The sequence below is a fragment of the Sceloporus undulatus genome, chromosome 2 (assembly GCF_019175285.1).
Source record: "Sceloporus undulatus isolate JIND9_A2432 ecotype Alabama chromosome 2, SceUnd_v1.1, whole genome shotgun sequence".
Classification (NCBI taxonomy): domain Eukaryota; kingdom Metazoa; phylum Chordata; class Lepidosauria; order Squamata; family Phrynosomatidae; genus Sceloporus; species Sceloporus undulatus.
Genome location: NC_056523.1, coordinates 133,211,233 through 133,229,428, shown reverse-complemented (window position 1 = coordinate 133,229,428; position 18,196 = coordinate 133,211,233). Strand labels below are relative to the sequence as shown.

The 18,196-nt window shown below is 41.0% G+C and overlaps 1 pseudogene; it reads right to left on the bottom strand.

Annotated features, from left to right (window-relative positions):
* Positions 1–12,835: 12,835 nt before the first annotated feature.
* Positions 12,836–18,196, bottom strand: part of LOC121921426 — a 52,071-nt pseudogene continuing 46,710 nt past the window's right edge.

Below are 18,196 nucleotides of genomic sequence, written 5' to 3'. Positions count from 1 at the left end.
ATGCACACTCACTATCATGAATTATACAGTTAATGCACTGTCTTGCATAATTTATGAACTCTCACACTGACTTGTCTTTTTCTCTTTATGGAGATTACCAGACAGAGGATGAGATATCCTTGTCCCATCCTTTTCCTGTCCTTATAGCACAATCCCGAAAAGATTTTCATACTACGTCGCACTTATCCTGTCAGTGTCATATCATTAAACTGAGATTGACCATGGTTGCATGAAAGACTTCCACATGACGTCACACTTATCCTGTCACTGTCCCATCACTGAAGTGGAATTGTCCCATTCTTGTCCTTCATTTTTTTATTAATGGAAGAATGTGTTAATGCAATTCTGTTTCACTGACAATTTAATGACAGAATCAGCATGAATGTGTGAATGTCTTTCGTGTGATTGCTATCATGTATGGCATAAGGACAGGCTTCCCTCCCGTCCCCGTCTGAAAATCTCCTGTGAGTACAAGAGCTGAAAATAACAGCTAGAAGGAGCAGGGCCTTTATGGCTGTAGCCCCAGGGCTGAGGGATATTGCCTGTTGAAAAGCAAATTCTACAAATGCATTTTTTTTTCTTCTGACCATCCCAGAAATGGGTATAGACACTTTATTTGTAAATGCCTTTGACTATGCTACTGGAGGTTTTGATGGCTTCCCAGGCACACATTCTAATGTTTCCAAAGCAAAATAGGAAATTCTTATCTTCTGCACTTCAAAAATAATATTTTCACACCTAGGATCAATGTTTAAAATACACGCATACAAATACCTCCTCTTCTCCATCCTTTGTGCACATTGCTGAAGGCTATCCTCCTGTTGCTCATTTACTCTGCAACAGCTCACCCTGCACTGTCTTTTGAAGCAAGGACTCTAGAGGGATTAATGGAGGAGAGGGAGAAGCGTGGGAAGTTGTGCAGCGATGTGATGTGGGCACACACATGCTTCATTCATATTCACATGTATCAAGAGTCAAGGTGAAACTTCTTGAGCTAAAGATGGGGGATGGGGGAGGACACAGAAGAAGCATTTTAAAATCTGTGTACACACATCTTAATCCTGCATATCCTCTGAAGGAAAAGTAAGGAAACAACAGGGGACACTGTTTTATAATAGAGACATATATCAGAAAATAGGTACTGTCCCTGGCAAATAGTACAGTTGAAGAACAATGTTGTTCAATTAGGTAGGTTTCCAAGGCTGAGCAGGAATTCAAACCCTGTTCTTCCAAAGTCCAGCTCTCAAATTACAACACCACATAGGCTCTCTTGGTCCTCTTACTGGCTTCCAATATTGTTGTTCTGAACTCTATAAGTTCCTGCACCTGTTTGTCTGAAAAGTGATGGCCTTCATACACTCTGAAGAGTCTGCTATATGTCCAGATTTCTCTCAATTCTGTCCAAGTAATCAAGTGGATTTCAAAAACTAAGCCACATGATGTTTACCTTGAATCTGAATGGAAACAGGATTTCTACAGAATGAGGCAACCCACTTTAGAAATCAATGAAGAAGATTTTTCAGTCAAAACGGGCGTAAAGTTGGTGTAGAGCTGGTGTAAAATGCAGCTATTGTTAATGCCCTAGTTCTCTGAGTAAAGTGTCAAAACAACCTGTTCCTGAGCCTGTGGCAGCAGGGGCTACAGGTTGTTGTTTTGTTTTGTTTTGTGTTTTTTTTTTTTTTGCTCCAGTTTTATTAATGCTGACATCCAGGTAAATCATTCAAAATATGTCCCAGTATTAATTATAAGTGGAATTGTGACTACTTGCAGAGAAAAAAAATATGTAGAATGAAGCTGTAATCTACAAACATTTTGAGAATCATTAGTTATATCACTGTGTTGTTCATCTGGAGCTGCTTGGAGTATACTTCTTTTTTCTTCTTAAGCTCATCCCAGTTCCAACCTGTTGCAACTGGGCTATAATGAAAATATGTTTTCCATTAGCTGGGGAAGTCAAGGTTTCCTTTATTTTGGGTCACCACTAGAAGAGTCCTTGTAATAGTAGGCTTGCTTCTGGTTATCTTTATTACAATGTTTCAAGAGACAGACAATTGAATGTCACAAATATAATAAAACAGATAACACACTTGAATATCTGGCAGTGTGAAAGTCAGATTTAAACAAAACCATTTTAGGTTCACATCCCATAAACAGACTCCCTTTAAGGATCTTTAAATCAGGCACTGGAACTGTGCAGCTTTCCAGAAATTTATTTATTTATTCTTTATATATTAATTTTTTTTATCTTGCCCTTATCATGACATCTCAGGGTGGCAAAGAGTTAGAACACTATAAATATGGAAAGATTCCAAATTAAAATAATAAATAATTTAAATAAGATAAAATGATATTATTTTTTTAAATTAAAACAACTTGAAAAGGGTAAAAAGATTTAGAAAAAATATGCACATGCTTAGAAATAAATTAGCTCCCAATGGCTTTATGAAGGTGACAATGTGGCACTGCCAAATCTCTCAAAATCTTTCACTCCTTTTTACTGTGTGCCACCGTTGCCACCACTTATGTGAAGGTGAGACTCACATACCCCACTGTTTTTCTCAGATGGCAGCTCAATGGGTTTCTTAACCCACCGCTGCCACCAATATGCCACCTCCTTGGCTGCCAGCAAATTGTACAACAAGACTCTCAAACTCAGATCCCTCACTTTAGTGACTCCCACACTTTTCCTTTACCTCTGGGCCACTATAGAATGACAGTGTTCTGAGCAATAAAAGTATTATTAACTCCTGATAGCATTATAGTTTCTTAAAATACCTCAAGCAACCACATATTGAACCGAAACAAAAGAAAACTTTATTTACAAGATAGTCGGTTACAGTACCTCTCTCCTGTGGATTCAGAGTTGATACAAAATTTTTGTGCTTAAATAGTTACAGTTTTGATACGGTGTTTATGAGCTTAAATAGTTACAGTTTTACATGCGACTTTTGACTAGACTCAGAACTTTAAAACTTTGTTGCTAAATTTATGCCTTTTCCAGCCACACCAATTCATTTTCCACACCTGACCTCTTTTTAGACCAACCTGGGTACTCAAACCCCTCCCTGCTGCCCTTTTCAGCAGTGTATCTCAGCCATCTTGGCTGTTAAAACCCCTCAGGGCATAATAAACCTCTAACTCAGAGCTCTGTCTCTATCTGGTCTGTATCTAATTCCCTATCTGCCTCATACACACTCTTCTCTGCCTATTTATACTTGCTTCTGGGAGTAGTCCCCACATTTTCTTGGCTAAGATCCCTTTGGTTTATACCAGGCTTACTCTGATTAGATGATGCCAATGCTCCAATCTGCTTTTTCTTCACAGGCTTTAATAACAAGTCCTGACTTGACTTGGCGCATTGACACCAGTTGGGTCTCCATGGGGAGGCATTCTCTAATTGGGGTGCCACAGCCAAGGAGGCCCTCTCTCATCTCCATGGATGAGACAATGAGGTGAAACAGATTGGGCAAAATAAGCAGTTTCCACCCTCTTTGAAAACAGGATGCTTAGATGACGCATGATTCGAAACTGGCTGGAAACCAGACTAAAGCCGCTCATGGTGGAAAATGTGCATCTTTGTACCTGCATGTAAATGCCCCAATGCTAGTTCTGGGCTGTGGCAAAGCAACGAAATGAAAGTGCAACAACTCCAATGGATGTACTTACAATATACACAAACCAGACAGTTCAACAAGGGAGCAAGGGGTGAAGGGGGATGAAAGGGGCATGTATGGGAAGCCTCCCATGATACTGCTTTGCCAATATATCACTCACACACCAATGCACCAATGCCATGTACAGGTGGAGCATTGCATGCACAATTATGTGGCCTATCAAAGGTGTGGCCATGCAATGGGATGGCATCTGGGTGAATGTGGGGGTAATTGGAAGTTGCACGCAGTGTGTTTGTGTAACGGTATGTATGAATGGTGGGAAGGCAACAAAAAAAAATCACCCAGCAGTGCAGCTTGATGCTGCAGCATGTGGTTGGGCTGTGCGTATTCAGCCTGCCCTGAGAGTGGGCCATGTGGGCAGTGGGTTTCAACCCACTTTTGGAAAAAGCAGAATCAAGCTGCTTTTTCCTAGCCATCTGTTCTGGCCCATAGAGAAAAGACCCTCTTGCAGACCTCAGTTTTCTGGCAGGCATGTACAGGGTGCTCCTTTGAGTATTGTGATCCCAAATCACTTAGGGTTTTGAAAGTCACCAGAACCTTGAATTCAGGACAGAATCAAAATGGCAGCCACTCCAGTGCAACACCCATCATTGTCAGTGGTGAAAAATACTGTAAGCTGTAGTTCAGTGACATCACGAAGGCTGTCCTTTTGCATTAATTGGTATAGGGGGAAGGCTTCCTTCTGAGTAAATCTCCCATAGGCCTTCATGGTCACCAGCCTTTTATTTCATAGCTCAGGGAGACAGAGAGAGAGAGTGTGTGTAGGTGACACTATCTGCCCCACCACTACACGAAGAACATCTCCAACTGTGGTAGGATTCAGAGTAGCATTTCTCCAGAGTATCTTCAAAGACAGGCAGATTTTGAGCACTGGGCACTTCACAAATGTCTTTGATGCATCTATTGAAGCCAATTCCCAACATGTGTCTTAAGCTATAGGCCCTGCCAAGTAATAGGAGAAGTGTTGACATCTTCTTGAATGTGATCCAATGGGATGATAAGGGTCAACAACAATATTGGCAACATGCTGGGACACAGTTCCACAACTGGAACAAAAACAAAGAGCACCAAGAATATCTAGCAGCCAAGATGTGTAGCTATTTGAGGGACACTTACATTTCTTAGGATGGATTGTCCTGCATCTGTTTAAAATATACATAAAAATAAATGAGCATGGCTAACATAGGCTGCTTTCTGTGGCCCAGATGTATAGATGTGTGTCTGTGCCTACACAACATAGCTGCCCCAGTATTTGTTCCTCAATGGTGTTTCTGTTCTGAAGCCATCTGTGTATAAAGCTGCTATTCTCTCAGCATGACTCATGAGTGGAAGTCTCTTACAATTAAATGTAAAATGCCATGTTTGGAGAGTGGTAAAGATGAGACTCTAATCTCTTAAACCCCCAGGAATTCTGAATTAACATTCCCATGACAACTTTAATCCTTAGAAATTTGCAGAGGAGTACATGTATTTGGAAAGGCAGGATGTGGGTGGGGCTGGTAGGAAACCTGCCCATCTTCTTATATACTGATCAAGTACCTGAGCTCATCATTAGCACTCCCCTCTCAGAGCTGCCAAAGTCACTTCCATTTTCTTGATAGGAATTGACACCCTGCATCTGCTTACTGCTGAAAGCTTCTCTTCTTCTTGAGCCAGTGCTTCAATTTAACACTTTCACTTTTTCCTCCTCTCCTTTTTTCCTTTATTGTCATGTCTTTTTGCACTGTAAACTTTAGGACACCAGGCTATTTTGGGCTGATTGTGTTATGCTCCTCTTGAAGCCTTAGTGGCTAAGGTGCAGGATAAAAAGACATTCAAAGAAACACAGCCAACCCCAACCCCTGGGTTTTTTGTTTTTAGTTTGGTAAGGGCATGTTTAGCTACAAAAGGGATCGTAGTGTGTGGAACAAAGATATCACAAAAGACACGTGGCTGGAGGAAAGAATGGCCACAACTTTATTTATTTAAAAAAACATACAAGCCTTGGAGCAATATAGGGTATAGCCAAACCACCTGTTGAGTGATGAACTATTTTCCAGCTCTTCTGCTGGAAGGCCAACTCAGATTGGCAGAACATGGCATCCCACATGGACTGAAGGGACTATGTGGTTTCCCCAGGCACCTGGGAATCCAATAGGTTGGCTTACTGTGAAGGCTAGTGGGGGAGACACATTCTCTTCTCAATGCATACTACATCCTCAGGGCCAAAGCGGGGCCTCTGGCCTGATTCCGTACCCAATCCCCAAAAAGGGATGCTGGGTAAGCTGAGACACAAATACAGTTTCATGGTGCAAATTAGTCCTCTGTATAAGGACATGCATGGTTGATTTCATGCAGTGACATTCCATAAGAGTGAACATATCCAGAGGAGGGCAACCAAAATGGTGAAACACCTGGAAACCATGCCCTATGAGGCACAACTTAGACTGGAGTAAGGAGGGTTAACAGGTGATATGATAGCCCTTTTTAAGTATTTGAAAGGGTGTCATATTGAAGCTTGTTTTCTTCAGCTCCAGAGAATAGGACCTGGAGCAATGGATTCAAACTACAGGAAAATAAATTCCTGACAGTAAATGCTGTTTACTGCTGTTTACAGACTCCCGCAAAGTGTAATGGTGTCTCCTTCTTTGGAGGTTTTTAAACAGAAGCTGGATGGCAAACTATTGGGTGCATTGGACTTGGTGGCCCTTGAGGTCTCTTCCAATTCTATGATTCTATGAAAATCCACTTTCAAGCCTAATTAAGGTCCTACTCAAATATCAATGGACATTCTGTTGCCACAGAGAGGTAGTGATCCATCACAAATAATCTTCTCTGTCTTCAAGAAAGTTGTAATTCCCAAATGTGTTTGAGGGGAATCCATGCCAGCTAACCTAGTCACTCAGTTTAAATTTTTAATATACTAGTGCTCTAATCTGCAAACATTATATCCAAGTTAAGTTGTTTTGGAATAAGGCTTACCCCGACATCTCCCTGAAGGGGTCTATGTTGTGCCAGGCCTCCATGAGTTCTGATGCCAATGACTTGTAGCTCATGCTAAGTAGCTTACCCATTCAATACTGTCTGCTCCACCCCTTTTGTCCCAGTGCAACTACCCTATTTCTAAAGATACCTGGCTGTGATTTTCATTTCCAGTTCCTCCTAGATTTCAACTCCTCGTTTCATTTTCTTTCTGTTCTCAGATAAGAATTGTATAGCCATATATTCCCCTACCTCCTTTCTTTATATTATCATGGCAGTATTGGTATCGTAGTGCAAACTGTTGAAAAATTGTTTGCTTCAGTAGTAATTGTGATGTATCTGCTTTTTACTGGTGTCAATTTCTTTCTTCCTCTATTTTCTTTCTTTTTTTAGTTCTGCTGACAACAAGGGCTGGATTTGACAAGTCTTAACAAACATCTCTTTTAAAACTTGAGGCAATGGAGTGGAACAATAGATTCAGTGTCAGAAGAGAGGTTTCTGGACTTTTTTTTGGTGGGAAGGATTGGCAAAAGATAAAGTGGAAGCAGGAAAAATGTGCCTCTGTTCGATCATGAACAATAGGATCATAACCTTGGGCTACTGGAACAATAGATATAGATGTGTGCATGTACATGTGTACCTTCAAGTCCCCTATCAATTTATGGTGATCCCATGAATTTCATAGGGTTTTCTTAGGTAAGAAATACAGAGTGCCTTCCTCTGAAATCTAGCCTACAGCACCTGAGATTCATTGGTGTTTCCCCTATCCATGTCCAAACCAGGTCTGACTGTGCTTAGCTTCCAAGGTCAGACCAGATCTGGTACCTTGAGGCCCTGTGTAACAAAGGATACAGGCAAAAAGGAGAGTAAATGTATTTACATATGAATATACTGCCATAAGGCAATTAGTAATTATGTCTATTTTTGCATTCCCTTTGGGAAAGAAGGAATTCCTGTCATAAAACCAACCAAGTAGGGGAAATCTTATATAGATTAGCAAATTTTGTGAGAGATTAAGGCAGCTCACTCATTTTTGCAGGAATCCAGAAATAGCTGAATTCTAGTTCTCATCAGCCCTACGTAGCCTGGCCAACAATGAGGCAGGACAAGAGTAGGAACTCATCAAGATCTGGAGGCACAGGCCTCAGAACAGCAGAGCAGGGGGACTCAAGCCCCCCAAGACAAGGTAGTGGGGCTGACCCTTCCAACCATCTGACCAAACAGAACCATCAGGATTCATATGCAGTCAATCCTCCTCTGAAACCATAAATCAAAAGTGTACTAAATGATGAAGTACTAAGAAAGATTAAGATGGTTGTCATTGAGCCCTGCTAGGAGCCATAAAGGCTGCCGGCAGTATATCCTGTGTGCATTAACTTGGGAGTAAGTGACACTGAACACATGGAAGGCACTTCTATATGCACTTGTGTTTGCAGGAGTCTTCATATTTAAGGATGTTTCAGTGATAATAGACGGGGAAAGTAATTTGCCCTTCCCCTGGAAGTATTGGTGATCAGCCAAAATTAGTAACAACCTATCTGCTCATGTCAAACTTCCCCACCTTAAAAACAGTTTTGGGGGCTCTTTCTGGATGGCTGATGGTTTCCCACCTCAGCCCATAGGATTTCATCCTAGGGATTAATCCCCAGTATTCTTTTGATCATAATAACACCACTTTCAGCTCTCTACAAGGTGAATTTTACCTTCACCCTTGTACTCACCAGGCCGTTACTCAACAAAACTTCTAGACTTTCCAAGGTATTTGTCCTGCTCTTAGCCCAAACTATTAAGCCCTCTTTCCTTCATATCTCCTTTTCTGACAAGTCAAATCTCTTTACTATGATGTTGGTGAAGGTTTGCCATCCAAAAAAGGCACTCCTGAGCAGCCACAGGAGAAATCTTTCTGGTAATATTAGCCTGAGTTAAAACAGTGCTGCATATATGCCAAAGACTCTCCTATGAAGATCATTAAAGGATATTACACTGATGAAGGAGTTCATCAGTTTGTTTGTTATATGCCTTCAAGTTGTTTTTGACTTCTGGCAATTCCAGGGCAAGCCTATCATGAAGTTTTCTTGGCAACATTTGTTTAGAGGAGGTTTGCCATTACCTTCACCTGAGGCTGAGAGAGTGTGACTTGCTCAAGGTCACCCAGTGGGTTTACATTGTTGAGCTGGGAATTGAACCCTGGTCTCCAGAGTCATAGTCCAATACTAAAACCACTATGCATGCTGGCTCTCCAGTTCATCAGTATAGTACTATAATCTAGAGTTAGGAGTTCAAGAGCAAGAGGTGGCGGTAGACCATCTTTTCTGTATAGGGCCTCCTTGAAGCCTGAGGGAGGGAGCTGGCAGGCCTACCAAAGATCTCTTGAAGAATAGGGAGGACTCATTTGGCCCTGCTTGAACAAGGGAGGAGAGCAAGAGGGGTGTCAGGAGTGACAATGAAGATGTGGCCAGGCAGGGCAAGGCAGGGAACACCAGGTGTCCCCATTTGCTTCCAGACCTGGAGCCCTGTTCATTGTAGTCAAATACAGCTACACACTTACACCAGCACTTCATGTCGTTGTTGCATGCCATCAAGTTTTTTCCCAGCTTATGTTAACCCTAAAGGAAATCTACCATGGGATTTTCTTGAGTGAGTTTGCCATTGCCATCCCCTGTTCCTGAGAGACTGCCCAAGGTCACCCAGTGTATTTTTCCATGTGAGGATTTGAATTCTGGTCTCCCAGAGTTCTAGTCCAACATTCAAACCACCAAACTATGCTAACTCTATTGTCAAGAAGAGAGTGTGAGCATGAGCTTTGAAGTTGCCTGTTGATTTATGGTGACCCCATGAATTTCATAGAGTTTTCTTAGGCAAGGAATACTAAGAGGTGGTTTTGCCATTGCCTTCCTCGTAAATGCAGCCAGTAGCACCTGGTATTCCTTGGCAGTCACCCGTTCAAGTACTAATCCTGCTTAGTTTCCATGAATTGGTGGGATCTCGTGCCTTCAGAGTTTATTTTTATAGGCATCAAGAACAGATTACAAATGCCAAAACATTTGCAAAAATAAAACAGACAACAGAATTGTAACTTTGCTTGCATGAATGCCAGTAGATTCCAATAATCAGTAGCCTCTGCACCACAGGACTGATAGAGTTTGGTACTTGGCAATATTTATATTTTGTATGTGTGTCAATGTACAGTTTGCTTGGAGGATCCCAGCCCTAGACCTGGGTGATCTCTGCTTTCTGTGCCAGAGCATCTGCCTTAGTTTAATGGTGCTATTAGTGCTGTACCTTGCTCCTCCCATGCCTACACATGCCATGCTTTTACTAGTCTCAAGATGCAACCATGCTATGAAGGTTTTAAGAGGAATGCTGCACGTGTTTGTGCCATGGTGTTTTATTGGTTTGTGCCCTACATATAAAAAATGTTTTCACTCCATAAAAACACACTTTTTTCTCCCTGACAAATGTCCAAGGCAAGGCATAGAAGAAGCTCTAGCTCTAGACCCAAAATAAGTCCAGGAGTTTTTCTGAGCCCATAAAATCACATTTCCTTCTTGGTATTTAGATAGCTTTCACTCAGTGATGAGCTTTTCTTGCTTTTGTATGCTCATGCTGATACTGGTGAAAATGCCACTGGATGTAAAGGAGGCCACAGTTAAGCCCTGAAATTTAACCTCTAGTGAATATCAAGTCCTTCAGCCTTGTAATGTGATGGTGGGAAAGCTTTTCAGCATATAGTGCTGGGAAAAGATTTCCATTTGGCAGTTGCTTCTGCCTATACACAGGCATGGTTTGTAACTATCTAGATGAGGCATAAGTGATTCCACTTTGAACATCTAACTCAATCATTTTCTGGAATTGTGAGTCTATGTGTCATTCCCATAAGCAGCCAGTGTTTATTTCATTATATATTCATAACAAAGAATCTTTTTCTTTTTCACTCAGAATGAATGGCTTTAGCTCTGACATTTCTGCCAGCTGTGTGTTTGGTTTGTGGTTTCTTTGTTTTTGTTTTTGAGCAGCATATTGAGTTTGAAAGTCTCTGAAGAATTATTAGCATCTCTGCACATGATATAAAGAAGGAAACTCACATGTACACTACAGTGTGGAAAAGCAGTGGGCTTATCAGTCTGAGCCAGATTGACAGTGAATTTCCAATGCAACCCACAATAAAGTGTGTGTGTGTGTGTGTGTGTGTGTGTGTGTGTGTGTGTGTGAAAGACAAAATCTTTATGATAAGGTGTATATTCCCAGTACTACCCAGGTAGAAAAATGTATGTGAAATGGCCCTTGGAACCAGTGGAAAAGATAGGTTAGATAGGCTTGAAGAAATAACTGCTAATATATATGACCTTCTTTTGGGAACATCTTAACATTGGAGGACCTCTTCATAGTAGACTGTACCATCTCATTTTGCTATTAGAAAACCCACTTGTAGCAAAGTGGGTTTAATACATCCTGCTCATAAAAGAAAGCACTGATGGCAAACTGCTCCTGTAAGTAGAGCACTCATGTGAACTACTATCTATGTGACTACTTGCCCTCAATTATGCCTGAGCCAGCTACCAGACTTCTTAAACTAGAGTACAGGTTTTCCTCCCAAAGGAATACAACACTGCGTAACATGGAGCTAAAGTACATATATTTCTCACATCCCCAACAAGCATGCTTCAAGCTGACAAGGAATATGTTCTAATACTCCTGATACTCATGTTAAGCAGGGGTGGGTATGTTACAAAAGCCTGCTTTGGATCTTGGAAGGTCACTCCTTCATGCTCCATGGGACAGTCTTTCCCTGTTTTAGGCCTGGTATGTTTTTTTCTAAAACTGAAAGGGATCAGAAGTCACTTAAGAATCCTAGAGTTGGAAGAGATCACAAGGGCCATGCAGTCCAACCCCATTCTGTCATGCAGGAACACACAACTGAAGCACTTCTGACAGATGGGTATCCAGCCTCTGTTTGAATACCTCCAAAGAAGGAGACTCCACCACACTCCAAGGGAGTGTGTCCCACTAACAAACAGCTCTTGCCATCAGGAAACTCTTCCCAATGTTTAAGTGGAATATATTTTCCTGTAGCTTTTAAATTAGATGAATGGCAACTACATAGAGTAACTTTTCAGCTATGGCCTGATTTGTGGAACACTCTATACAGGTAGGCTCACCTTACTCTATACCCTCCAACTGTCCTGATTAGGCCAGGAAATCCCAATTAATTCTCTGTCTTCCCACTTTTTGAGCTGTTTTTAAAATGTCCCAGTTTCTCTCTCCTCTTCTATCCTTTGTTCTCAGATTACTTCAATTGCTGTAAACCAATTACACTCAGTTCAGTGAGAGAGAAAGGATAAGGAGGAAGAATCCTGCTCTTCCATTGTGTCCATATGTGCCTTCAAATCGCCTGCTGATATGGCGATCCCATGAATTTGATAGGTTTTTCTCAAGCAAGGGGTGGGTTTGCCAGTTCTGTCCTGTGAAATATAGCCTACAGCACCTGGTATTCATTGATGATTTCCCATCCAAGTACCAACCAGAGCTGACCCTGTTTAGCTTCCAAGATCAGATGGGATCTGGCTCAGGCAAAAGCAAATTGCTGCAGCCTCCTATAGTTTGTGTCTTTTTCTTCATTAATACCAACTTGACGATACTCTGACATTGTTTGGCCACACGTGTCCTGATTTTCTTCTGTGCAATGTTGGCGGCTATGTTATTTTCCTAGGCATTCTAAGAGATTGATTGGTTCATTTTAGCTAGCTCCCTCGTGCTACTCTTATTCCAAGATTGCTGCTGTTTTATTATTGCCATTTTTTTATTCATTTAAGGAGACACAGGATAGAAACCAAATAAAAGAAAAATAAACACACCACAAATCAGATATTCTCAAATCTGTGCCATTATTTACCTAGTAATTAATTTCCAGAGAGCAACAGTTGCCTTTTTCTTAGCTTAAGTTTCTAAAGCTTGATTGATTAGGAGTGGAATGTAGGAAGGCCCCTGGTGGGCCTTTAAATAATTTTAAAGGGTGGACCCAGTCCATCCAGTTGTTATTATCATCATGGAGCCTCAGCATTCAACAATACTAGGAGCTCTTTGCAAGTTAAAACTATACTCCTGTGTTTGAGGTTTCTATTCTCATGGGATTCTCCACTATTTTTCTCAGGTTAATGTTTTCTGGGATAGTATTCAAAAGATCAGAAGTGAAATTAGTTGCACAAATGTATTTTTATTCAGATTGATCATTTACATGTACATTGCTGGTGGAGAACTCCACATTGTGTGGAATTACTGCAGCTGTAGCAAGGCTGACCTCATTCTTCAGATTTCTGCACAAAAAGAAATCCAAATGTTGTAAGATAATAGGGGAAGTGAATAATTAAAATGAGAATAATGTTGGAGGTAGGTGCATAACAATGGCAAAGAGAAACACAAAGGGCGTTTTTCCTCCTGCATTTTTTTTCTGGCAAGAGAGAATCAACCCAAAATACACACACACACTTTACTGCCTTTACAGTGATGTAAAGTGATGTGCCTTTATTTTCGTGGCACAGAAGTATGGGGTGTGTAGACTTCTTATTGACCAGTTACAACTATCTTAAAGTCTTTGACTTTTTTTAACCTTCTGTATGGGACACTAATTCCTTCTCCTTGATAGGAGAGCCGAAGAAATTGCTTAAAAATGAAAGAGGCTGTTCCTTAGGCAGACAATAATGTTTTGGCCATTCTAAGTGACTTACAATGACTAAGGACACTAAAGAAAAGGAGCAGACTCCTTTCTCATACACAAAACATTGGGCAGAATAGTGCCTGAACATTTTGCCTCAAATCTCTGGTTCTAGAAGGGCTAGAGCAGGGATGAGTAAATAGTAAATAGCTAGAGCAGGAACAAGTGAATAGAATCCATTCAAAGTGCTGTGAGACTACAGCTCCTATAATGCTTCATCAATGGCTGTACAGGCTAGGGCTTATATGAATTGCCATACAACTACATCTGATGGACATCTAGTTGTCAAATGCTAAGCTAGAGAACTGTATTCAAAAATAAAGAAAGTTGAATATCCAGTGATGATGCGGTGGGGAAACTCTTGCTGACATCTATGAGTACTGTTTCTAGATTCACACTTCTATCAATACTTCTACTCCCTTCAGAGTCAGCTTTGAGCTTTTATAGCAAGTTACACATCTCTCCTGCTCCCTTTTCATTTCAAAAATGTTTGGGAACAGCTTATTACTGAAGGGGGAAAAAAATTCTCTACAGATAAATACACTGGTAGGTTTCAAAGCCAGGGAAGGATCATTCAGACTTTCATATACAAAACTTTGATATTGGCGTTCTTGTTTGTGGCGTCAAATAGTAGAAAAATACAGAGACACATCACCAAATGAATACCAAAGAGGTTAAGGTGAAAAAACTCATGTCTGAATCCTGGAGAGCCAATGACAAACAGAGGACATTATATGGAGCCAAAGGATCAATGGGGCAAGGCAGCTTCCTATGTTCTCATTCACATCTACTGAAGAAGAAAGCCCCACTGAGTTCAACAGGATTTTCTCTCTGGTACATGTTGATAGGATTACAGCCTTAAAGTAGCAATTGCTTTGCACTGATCAGAATGCCCATGTACATCGCAAGCACTCTCCACTAACTAGTGGAGTTAAATAGTAAAAAGAGAGAGAGAGAGAGGAGAACAAGGACAAGGATCAGGATCAAAGGCCACTTAAGCTTCATGTACAAAAGTATTCCTGGGGTGGCTCCTTGGAGGAGCTAGGCAAGAACCTGAGCACACATGTAATGTTCTGCTTTGAAAGACAGAATGGAAAAGACTGTCTCCTCAACTTCACCCCACTCTTTCAAGACACTCACCTTCCCACCAATGTCACGGCTCTTGGCCCTCAGCTTGTTGACCTGGGATTCTGCAATATCTGCTCGCTCTTCAGCCTCTTCTAGTTCATGCTGAGCTTTCCTGCATCTGGACAGGTTTGTATTGGCCTGCTCCTCCTGACATAACAGTCATAATGTGAGAACAGCACTATAAGTAAAGCCATATCATAGTAACATATGTGTAAGCAAAAGTTCAGGCCTTCATCAGGACATTGGATATGATGGTAAGTAAAGGCTAGAAGATGCCCCCTCCCTCCCTCCCTCTCTGTTAGAAAAAGGGGCAGCTGCTCTATGAAAAGATCTATGATGTGAATAAGGGAGTCATTTCCTGGCAAAAGCATATTCTTCCTTCTTATGTGACAATGTAGTATGAGCAGTCATTGACCTCTGCTGAGACATGCTGAAAACTTGATAGATTCTGGGATGGAAACAGCCTTGGCCACACTGGCTAATGGAAAACATCAACTATGGTATCCTTTTGGGATGACTTGGGTGGTCTTAAAAACATAATGTTATGTCGGCTTTCATTCTTTCTAACTGGACAGAAGGATTTTTTGTTCTACTGTATAAACTGATTTACAGGATTTTATTCTATGTCCCAAACTAGGGCATTTACATGAAACAGCTAAGAAAGTAAGTCATCTGGACATTTCTTCCAATTACTGGGTGGGGGGTATCTAACCAGCTGTCAGGAGGCAGTTATGGGATGGATGAGGACAAGCAAACTGAAGACACAGGCATGACAGAGTTACTGAGAGTGGGGAATACATTGTCCTGGACAGAGATACACTTCCTCTGAAGTGCATAGCTTAGGGTTTCTAGACTCAACACTACTTGTAAAAACAGAAGTGTAAGCAGTGATGGCTAGTAGTGCCTTCTAATCATTTAGACCTTGGGTTTCCCCAAATTCCTCACAATTGTACAAGGTTGCTGGGTCTTCTGGGAGTCAATGTCTAAAACATCTGGGAGAGCAAAGTTTGAGAACCACTCATTTAGACCAGTATGCTACCTGGACAAAGGAGACCTCAGTTACTGATGCCTTGGTTACATTTAGACTAGTCCAGTGTAATGGGCTTTATATGAGGATATATTTGGAGGGTTCAGAGCAGTGTTTCTTAGTTCTTCCAGCCTGCATGACCCATCATAAGCAATTCTGGGACCGCAAGTTCAACAAATCTGGAGAACCTAAAGTTGAGAACCATTGATTCAAAGGCTGTAGCTAGTATAGAATGCAGTGATCTGATGCTGGTTATGAGTTCAACATAAAATCCTGGTATTGAGCTTTAAAGGCCCCAAACGTTCCAGATCAAGTTACTTAATGGACCATCTGCTCAGAAGCTCTAGAGCAGGAAGGCATTCAAAGCAGGTTATACTTATGAAAATCCTCCCATTCTCTTTTAGAGCACAGAATGTGTATTTATTTGTCATTTTACACTTGTCCCTCTTTGCAGCTTTGAATTTTGTGGAATTGATTATTCATGGAGTTTATTAATATGTTCTATCTAGGAATATCCACATCCTCCAGTGCAACTCTATGGTCAACTTTAACCAAAAGTCACACTGAAGAACGTAGAGAGGACACTCTACTAGTCATTTGTAGCTCCTCCAGCGCAATTCTGTTGTCAGTGTCTGGCAGATGTTGACCACAGAGTTGCACTGGAGGACTTCCTAGAGAAGTGTTCTCTCAGGTAAAAACAAAGTGTTTTTGTTATTTGCATTTTTTCCACATTCACAGGGGTCCTGTGCCCCTAACCCCAGTGAATGTGGAGGAACTGTAATTAGAATGGTAGGTTAAATACACACACACACACACACACATATATATTGGCTATATGATTGCAGTGGTGGTGGATTGGGTTTTACCTCTTATGAGAGTATAGCTGATTTGAAATGAAATCAAGTTGCTCTTGATTTATTACTTAGCTGTTTTAAATGACTACTTTAACTGTCCTTGTTGGGTATTATACACTGATTTTAAATGTTATTTATGTTTTGGATGATGACTTAGAATTTTATTAAGTAAATAAATAAAATAGGTTAGTATGAGTGCTATTTTAAAGGCTATGAGAATGAAACTATTGTAAGAGGCATTGATACTCATGACTGCAGATGACATCTTTGAGAGTGTTGTTACCATGTGAAGAGGCACTGTAAAGATGCGAGTGATGGTATCAGGAATGCTATTTTTACCAGCCACATACCTTTGATACAAGGAGGTAACTACAAGAAACAACTGTTTCCCCTTGTAGAGGAGACGATTGTCCAAAGATATAGCAAAATAATGAATTCAAACTCTCCCCATTCTTTCCAAAAATGTCTTTAAACAAAGAATAAAACCTGATGTAGGAAACTGCATGAATCACCTGGCCAAGTCCTCCAAGATTACCCAACAGTATACCATTTCCTATGAAAAAAGCTTCAGGCCAATGTTTTAAGCCTCTTCTCCCCAATAGAAAACTGACAAGCTTTAGTTGTTTTATTATTCATTTTATTTTAAAGCAGTGCTTCTCAATTATTTTCTGTCATGCCCCCCCCCCCTAGGAAGAAGAAAACATTTCACGCACCCCGCGCGACTGTAAATAGTATCATTTGTCTATAAAATTGTTATAAGTACAGTACACCTCTGCATAACAGAGCCTCGCCCCCCCCCCTGGGGGCCCCGCCCCACTATTTGAGAAAGGCTGTTTTAAAGCAACTGACTATATCTGTTTTCTCTGCTTTTGTTCTTGAATAAATATCCTGAATGGGAAATGTGATTGGGTTTCCATGCTCAGTATGAGGGTTGACTTCACCATATGCAAACTGCTTGGCAAAAAAAAAAAAAAAAATGCTGTTGTTTGTTGTTGTTGTGTGCTTTCAACTCATTTGCAATTCATGGCAACCCTAAGTGACTCTATCACGTGGTTTCTGGGGCTGAGAGTGTTTGACTTAACCAAAGTCACCCAGTGGGTTTTCCATGGTGAGTGGGAAATTGAATTCTGGTCTCCAGAGTTGTATTTCAATACTTAAATCATTACACTATGTCTGGTTGTTCAGATGTTTAATGTAGGTTTTAAGAAAGGGATACATTATCACATGATACTGGACTCCTCCATATCTAAGGTGTGAGAATTATTAAAGCACAAGTCCTAGTGGTCCTGCCTCTGAGGAGTATAGACAAGGAGGCTTTGCAACCTCACATGCTTGGAGGTTGTCACAAGGGCATGTTAAGGGTTCCCCCCGCCTCCCCCCCAACTTGGTGCTGTTAGGGATAAGAATCTGGTATGGTTTACACAGTTGTCCAAGCTCATAAACAATGGCAGGGTTGGTTTTTGTTGTTGTTTTAAATCACTTCACTGGTAATTTTGGGGCATTTCACTGGGTTCTGGGTATTTTTGAAGCTGCCTGTTTGTTTCATTTAGACAATATATATTTAAGCATGGTGAGAACCATTTGAGATCTGTGTACTTACAGCCTCTTCAGCTTGTCTTTTATATGCTTTCACCTTCAGCTGGAGCTTGTCTACCAAATCCTGGAGCCTGAAAACATTCTTCTTATCCTCTTCAGCCTGCATGGAATTTAAAAGGAATGCAGGGATCTTACAAACTGGTTTCTGAGAATATGAGGGGTATGGTTATCCTCCAGGGAGCACAGACAGAAGAAATTACCATAATGTTTTACTGAAACACCTCTTCTCTCACAGATTAACAGT